Below are 8,444 nucleotides of genomic sequence, written 5' to 3' on the forward strand. Positions count from 1 at the left end.
TATCTAACTGTAGATAAGCAAACAAACTTGTGTTGAAGTGCAGTGTAGACAGCTTCGACCATGTCGATAATCTCTACAACAGCAAATCCAAATGATATATTCATCATAAAATCTAGTTTTTGTTTTTTTTTAAAAAAAATGAACTAATCAACGCATCAAGATGATGATGCTCGCTAAAGTTGATGGAAGCAGGAGAAGAGGAAGACCAAGAATTAGATGAGTGGATAGAGTTAAAGAAGCAACTGGAGTGACTTGGAAATTCTGAAAGACATCGTCAGGGACAGATCTGAATGGAGAATGTATGTTCATGGGATCGCAAGGAGTCGACAACTAGTCGATGGAACATAACATAACAATCAACGCATCGCTTAATTCAATGGCTTAATTTAAAAGCGAATTGAGTATTACCACTCTCGGGTTCTAATTCACTTTCTACAACACGATTAACAATTGCCCAATCAAGAACGTAAGGAAGATGATTTTATGTAAGACAGAAAGTAGGAACGACTTATCGAAATGCATCCTGGGAAAGGTGCTTCCGTAGCTCAGTTGGCTTCGATAGAAATCTTTGGTTGGAAAGACGTGGGTTCGAGTCACGTCTCCAGTGCGAAGAACCTTCATCACGGCTTTTCAACTGAAAGCGAATTAGCCGTGAGACATCCGGAGGTGGCGGGGTTTTTCCCTTCCGGAAACTGGCCAAAGGAACACACGCAGTTTACAGACGTAATACGCTGGCCGAGTTGCTTCCGCCGTAATAATCGAAAGCAACCATCCAACCGATCCGGGGAACGATTCTTTTCAGTGAACTATGACCCGGTTCAACTGAAGTTCTGTACTTGAATGAACGCGTTCCCGCCTGTGTAGGGGGCCTTTTGATCACCATCTTCGGCAAACGTGACAAAACCTCGTTGAACTAATCCTTTTAAGTAAACGAGATTTGCTGATTTCCTTTGTATCCTAGAAGAAGGTTCGTCTCCTGGATGGATCTGCGACGAACGACGATGCAGTCCAGTGAGTTCTGGCGCAAAAGATCATCGAGGGAGAAAATCTGTTTTCAAATCCAAAAGAGTCGTCGTGTAAGTTCGTGGTTCCAAATCAAGGTAGTGATGACCTCACTGCTTATTATTAAAAGCTTTTTTGTCTACTAAGAGAGAAAAAAATCAGAAAATACTCCACATTTCTACGAGATAAAAGCCATTAATGGAAACAGGACAACTCATTTGACCAAGAAACAACCAAAATTCCGGAATCTCGTGTTGAACATCACCGTGAGCCCTCGCAGTAAAAAGAATTAGAAATAACTGTTTTGTACTCTGCAGTGGATGAGTAAGAAGTGAGTAAAACACACGCTGTGTCTTAGATGAAGGACTGTTGCGCATTTGTCCCTCTTTGGAGAAACAGAATTCCGACCTACACCAGTCGACTTCTCTGCTGTGGCCCATGAGAGACTTTGCTTCTCCGAAAGTCAGTTTTGAGAAAAGGGCTTTAGAAGATGCTCTCCTTAAATATTTATTTCTGTTTCTTTGCCCTGCAGCGGATAATTTTAAGCAAAAGAGGGATGGCAAGGAAGAAATCGGACATAAATAATGACCCAGTTGAGCTAACGATTCGTGTTACGTTTGTTTTACACGAGCGTCTAAATAGCCACTCAGTATCAGAAACTTTCGTAATCAATGATTTGATTTTTCTTTCCTGAAGGTTTAACAGAAGATTCTCTCTTCACATCAACAGGCCTCAGATTTAATACTATTGCTGCCAGGAGCACGAAGTTTGTGTGTGTGTGTGTGTGTGTGTGTGTGCGCGCGCGCGCGCGTGTGCTGTCTTTTATAACTAGTGAAGCTTATTAAGCGATCTCCCTTGTGGTCTGCTTCATCCGAATTCCGGTTGAGATTGTGGGGATGCGAATGTAACGCGATGCACACTTGCATTCATCTCACCTCATTCGCCATAAATCGCAACTTTTTTCTGTAGTGTGCAGTCAAAGGGGGACAACAAAGAGGTGTCCCACTTCTGCCTCTTACTTAATGATGAGGAGATTCTGATCAACTGGTTGGAAATGAGAAAAAACAGAAACAAAAAATCAATTTGGATTACGAAATTCAATCGGGAGGATTGCGGGAGAAAAACTGTTAAGCGAGATCGACTTCTTTTCATAGACCCACTTTGTGGGTCTATGAAAAGAAGTCGATCTCACTGATCTCAGAACTCAAACCATCAATCTCAATCCGCTTCTCGGATTCTGTTGAGCAATATGAAATAGGTCTTGAAAATCGTTTGCTTTTGCAATCGTCTTTTCCCTCGTAAGACGTATTCAGTCAAGTCTCTCATTGCAGGAAGAACGAACTTGTGTGCAACAACACAATTCTAGAGGTTCAGCCCTGCAGCCTCCGGAGCTCAGTCGGTATACACGAAGCTCTTTGGTAGGAAAGACCTGGATTCGATTCCCGTCCACGACGTGAAGAACCTTTATCAGGTCTCACTAAAGGTGAGTCAGTCGGTCTCATGCGGAGGTAGGGGTTTTCGTCTCTCAGAACAGGCAAACCGGCCCCGTGAACACACGCCGCTACAGCCAAAAATACATTATCCCTCATTAGAAGGGCCCAACCAGTCCTAAGGGACGGTCGAGGAGGGGGGGGGGGGGGGACCCCAAACGAATAAATAAGTGCAACCCTCATCATGTCACTCGCGATACTAATACATGCAGATATTAGTACATAACGATTTGACGAATAGACGGAAATAAAGTTGTTAAAATTGAAGACATCATCAGTAGTTGCTTTCTCAACAAAAAAAACTTCTTTTCTTGGAGGATTTAATGTCAACCAGAAACACACACGAGAGAGAGAGAGAGAGAAAGAGAGAAGTTCGCACGATAAGTTTGAATTGAGACATAAAACAGATGCTCGTGATTTTACTCCCTTAAGGGAAGTGAAGGGATTGTCGTGGCAACAGTTCGGTGGAGCAGCACCGACGAAAAGTCTCGTGCAGTAGAACAGATGTAAGTTGAAAAGAAAACACCCCACGGGATGAGTGCGTGTGAAAAACGGTCATCTGGTAAGCAAACTGCCTTCATTTGGACAGTATTAAGGGGGTTTTTATTTATCCCTCCAAACGCATGAACTGTGTTCCAAAGTTAGGTTGACTGATGCGTCTTGGAGCTGAACAGGCATGAAGAGAAATCTTATCATGTTTCGGTATTATCAGAAGCAAGAGGATGTGACGTCAGATACTTCCGAGAAAATAAACAGCACTGAATTCTGGTGGTATTCAAATTCACGTGCGTGCATCACTAAAGTATAGCAAGGATATTAGTGTCCAGGAGGACAGTGGCTGTGAAAGATCATGAAGCTTCTAATCAAATGAAGAAAAGAAACGGATTGCATTCTTATCAGCGAAGCCGATGATTTCGTTGAAGATTTGTGTACAGAAAGAAGAGGGTGGGAAAGAATTCTGAGTGCTTTATCATTGTGGGAAGGAGTGCTCCTAGAAGAAGGACCCCTCAACCATTATAAGTAATTAACGTCTAGAAGGGGGGGGGGAGAAAATAATTAGAAAGAAGCATGAAAGAAAGCATCCGAAGAATGCCCTGAAATTGTAAAGACGGACCACTTGGGTTTCACCAGTCCAAAGGTGAGAACTGCTGACGAGGAGACCTGCGTAGAGCGAGAAATCCATATCGATGATAATCAATTAACCGATGGGTCTCGAGGGTGGAGAAAAAGCTGTTTGTTGATGACCTTTTCTTTCGCTTTTTGAGAGTACTGAGGTGAGGGGAGTGGTAGGAGGAATGACTTTGTCTTCCTTTCAGGAATAGGCTGGATGAAAGATTGCTTCCATGCAGTTGGATAAATGTCACACGAGGAGGAAAAGCGACACCTGAGAAACAGAATTCTCAAGAGCAAATTTTAAGCGCACCCGAGGATATTCCGCCTAATCCAGAAGTCACTGTTACCTAGGGATTGTTGTTTCTCAGAATAACGGGGATTTATTAGATACTTAGAGCTAAAGATGTCTTGGTTATTTTCGTGATACAGAGGAAGCTGATTTCCTCGGTCGTGTACTCAGGGAGAATGCTGATGCCAGCAGGTCATCCTAATCTTTTGGAGAAGCCACGTGGGTGTGAGAGAGGAACGAGGGTGGTTTGGAAAGTTCTCGGCCGAACAATCAAAAAACGAATTTATAATTTCAAACTTATTTTTATTTTTCAACATAATCTCCGTTAAGACTAATACATTTATTCCAACGATGCTCCAGCACCATTATCCCTTCCCTTTATCGGTTCTCAGTAAGATCTGCAAAATACCCATCTACAGCTGCAATCACCTCTTGATTCGAATTAAAACGCTGACCAGCGAGGAAGAGTTTTAGTTTTGGGGAGAGATAGAAGACAGAGGGAGCCAAATCTGGGGAATAGGGTGGATGGTCCAACAATTCATAGCGCAGATCCCTTAATTTTCCCATCGCCAAAACACCTTTGTGGGCAGGTGCATTGTCCTGATGAAAGATGATTTTTTTCTTCTGCAAACCGGGTCTTTTCTCACGAATTGTTTCTTCTAGTCTAGTTAAAAGAACGAAACAATATTCCCTGGTTATTGTTTTTCCCTTTTCAAGATAATTAATAAACACAATGCCTTTAGCATCCCAAAACCGATGCCATGACCTTTCCTGCTGATGGAACCGACTTTGTCTTCTTTGGCGCTGAACAACCGGCTTCTGTCCACTGTTTGGATTCTGGTGCATAATGGTGAATCCAAGTGTCATCCATAGTAATAAATCGACACACAAAATCAATTTTATTCTTGTTGAAACGCTTCAAGCACTGTTCAGAGATTTTTCATGCGAGTGCGTTTTTGATCTGCTGTGAGCAAGCGCGGCACCTCTCTTGAGCAAAGCTTTTTCTTTTGGAATTCTTAATGCAAAATATATCCTGCACGTTCTTTTGAAATGCCTATAGTCTCAGCAATTTCACGCACTTTGACTTGCCGGTCATCCAATACCATATCGTGCACTTGATCGATGATTTCTGGTGTTGTTACACTTTTTGGTAACGATTTTTGAGATGATCCACGTTCTTCCCGTGGATTATCTTCAAGGCCACGTTTAAATTCGGCAGCTATTTCTTGACTGTCGAAAACGAAGGAGAAGAGTGCCCTAAACTTTTATGAACTTCGAATGAATTTCTTTTTGCGTTAAACCTTATTTTATGAAGAATTTTATAACCGCACGATACTCGATTTTATCCATTTCAAGGGATGCAGACAACACAAAATTGGGGTACAGAAAATGCGACACTGTGCACGGGACAAAGAAAGGTGGAAGAAAATAGTAAAGGACGCATCGGACACCAACGGGCAGTGAGGCCATGGTTCGAGATTATGATGGAAGCAAAAAGATGTGGAATGCTAATATTTCCTATATGTTCATGCTACTCTATGTGGCCTGAACAACTGTTAATATATATTTGGGCTGCATTTAAAAGTACCGATTCTTACTGTTTTCGAGGTCATCTAATCCAGCTTGTGTACCAAACACTAAAATTATCTCTTCATCATCTTCACCATTATCGTATAATAAAAACTGCTCACCATTTTCTAGAAATTTATACTCATCTGGAATTATATATTCACTTCTTTCAGTTGGGATAGGGGTGCATGACCTTTTTTTTCGTCGTCCATCTAATATTACGACACAAATTTGCTAAAGATGACATCAGCGATGAAGTGTTGTTACCTAAATTTGATGAAATATCGGCAATTGAAGATCGAGCAGAGATTTGTGAACTATTAGTTGATGATTTTAAGTTTGCCATTTCTTGATAGACTTTAGGGTTGAGAAGGGCGACAATGCTCACCGACTGTCAGTTAAAAAGCTCAATTTTAAAGAAATTACCTTTCTCTAACTAGTTGGTTGATAAGGTCGCCAGATTGTTAGTTTAAGTTTTTACGGCGATTTTTCCAGCCACGCATTTAAAGAAATCCATGACACACTGGAGTTCTAGGCTAGGGCCTGTGCGCTGTACAGCGGAAGAAATATCAACTGCGATAACCAGGGATGCATTTTAATACTTAATCTTCTTCACAACTTAGCTCTTCATTTTCCAATTCATCTGAGCGCGCAGTTAAAACTGTCAACAGAAGAATGAATGCATTATAAAAGTACTCATGCATCAGAAATAAAAGTGCCCTCCCCCCCCCCCAAAAAAAAACATCGAAAATGAGTCATAATCGCTAGCGCAACATATTTTCTGTATAAAAGCTTCTATGAAAGGGATTTCAAATGAACTGTAACCGAAAACGATCGCTCAGAGCAATCGCTGGATCCATGATGTTCTAAGGAGGTTTGTTTGTTTTATTTATGTGGCCATCGAAAAAAGAGGACGCATTCGTGACGGGGGAAAGGGTTCGAGTTCAACAACAAAAGGTGAACGTGGGAAATTGGAAGTTGAGGAATGCGAAGAGTAAACTCTTAATGTTAACATGGCTGTTTATGGGAGGGTTATCGAAACTTATCAAGGGGTGATACACGAAACTATTAAGAGCGCCCTCAGCGTCGTTGTTTAATGAGAGTCTTGTAAGAAGAAGGGTTTCTGTTACGAGAGTGGAAAGACAATGCGTGAAGAAGTATCGGCCGGTTTGTGTTTCAGTGGTGGCGAAGAAGGGCATCCCTGAGATTGTCCAGGGGAAAGGCAGAAGGAAGGTTCATAAACAAGGGGGTTAAGGCAATGAAAACGAACAGAAGGTGAATGGATTGGTTATGAATCAATCTGACATCAGCAAATTATGTGTGGAGGATTATTCCTCTAGAAGCGAGAAGTGGAGTGCCGCAGGGGCGGTTGCTGAGGGATGAAACGGGTTGATGGAGTGAAACTGCACAGAATTAAGGGGAGTTCTGATGTGATTTCGGTGCAGGGGGATCCAAGGTATGCTGAAAAGTTTTAAATCTCGGCCAGAGGAAACGAAATGCATTTCGCCATGCTTGTGGAAGTAATCGAAGAAGATGGAAGGAGTGAGAGATTTCGGGATGATGGCGGATGAAAGTTTGAGAGGATGGGTTCGCACGTTGTAACAATTGCGAAGCCATCCAGAGGACTGCTGTAGCCTGATGATGACGAGACTGAGGTTGACACGTTCAGTCTTCTGAATACAAGGGACTTGGATCCAGAGACGAGTCGCTATAACTGTATCGGGTCTGTCGAATTTAACGACACGTTGAGGGAGTGTGCTTGGCAGGAAGGAGGGAGGGAGGGAGGGTGTAGGCGTGATCGAGTTGAATTTATCAGATGATGTAGGGGAGCGCTTACTCAGGGAAGTGGATGACAAGGAATGACATTTGAAGTGTTCATTAAAACCGGTTCCCGTCGTCTACAGAGCGTGCCCGATGTAATTTGAAAACCCCCGATCTCTCTGTCTGTTCTGGCATCGTCCACTTGGAAGAAACGGGAGGTGCTCTCAGAATCCAAAGACGGTTCTCGTTATCCTTACCTTTTTGATCGTTTCGCGACTTTACTCGCCTCGTTTGAAAGGTTGGAACGAAGCGCTTGAAACGCACAAACTTTCATCATTTCAAACCACACAAAATTTAATTTGGACCGGAAAATGCTGCGCCGTCTTCGCTTCGTTGACTTATCGGAGCATTTCTAAACTTCTATCTTTGTACAATAGCGAATTGTCTTTTACTGCAGTTTGGTCCACAACCCACCGCGCTATCTTTTTATATTTAACACATTTGGTATTATGGGTTGGGTAATTATGACACCAAATATGTTTTTTTTTTTTTTTTCGCGTGAACAGAAATCACTCAAATGTCTTCGACTCATTTCTTACAGAGTATTTTATATTCACACCTATTTTGATGTCATCTAGCAGCGATAATACCAAAAGGCCTCGTGGATTGCGTTCGTAAAGGTGTGTTTATATATTTTGACCCTTCCCGCTCCCCACGCACACGTAGATGCATAGGAGAAGTTGCCAAACCTGTAGCACAATAAATACCGTCGTGTGTGGATTGTCGTCATTAGTGATCTTCTCCCCCCCCCCACCGAAGATGTGACTCATCACCCCTTTGCTGAGTAGGAATGAGGGGAGTTTAAAATAATCGTAATGGGTGGGGGGAGGAAGAAAAGAGCTGCCAGCGACTGTGTATTCACTCGAGTGGCGTGTAACGATAAGAAAAACAATATCGCCGTGACGAAGAAAGCGGAAAGAAAGCCGGGAGTGGTCTGTCTGGGGAGTCTCGGCCAGACATTAATCGTAATCCATCACCGCCGGAAAGGTTGGCAGTCGGGGGAATTTTTGGCATGCGCAGCTCGTCTTTTGCTACCACGTCCACCGCGCCCGGCTTCAGTTCGATGCCGAGACCGGGACGTCACTTTTAGAACTCCCTCCAAAAGAAATAAAGACAGCGACACAAAGACGGCTTAATTCTCTTCGCCTAATTGCTCGATG

Source organism: Typopeltis vanoorti, chromosome 9, assembly GCF_054136105.1.
Source record: "Typopeltis vanoorti isolate ZY-2024b chromosome 9, IOZ_Tvanoo_1.0, whole genome shotgun sequence".
Taxonomy (NCBI): domain Eukaryota; kingdom Metazoa; phylum Arthropoda; class Arachnida; order Uropygi; family Thelyphonidae; genus Typopeltis; species Typopeltis vanoorti.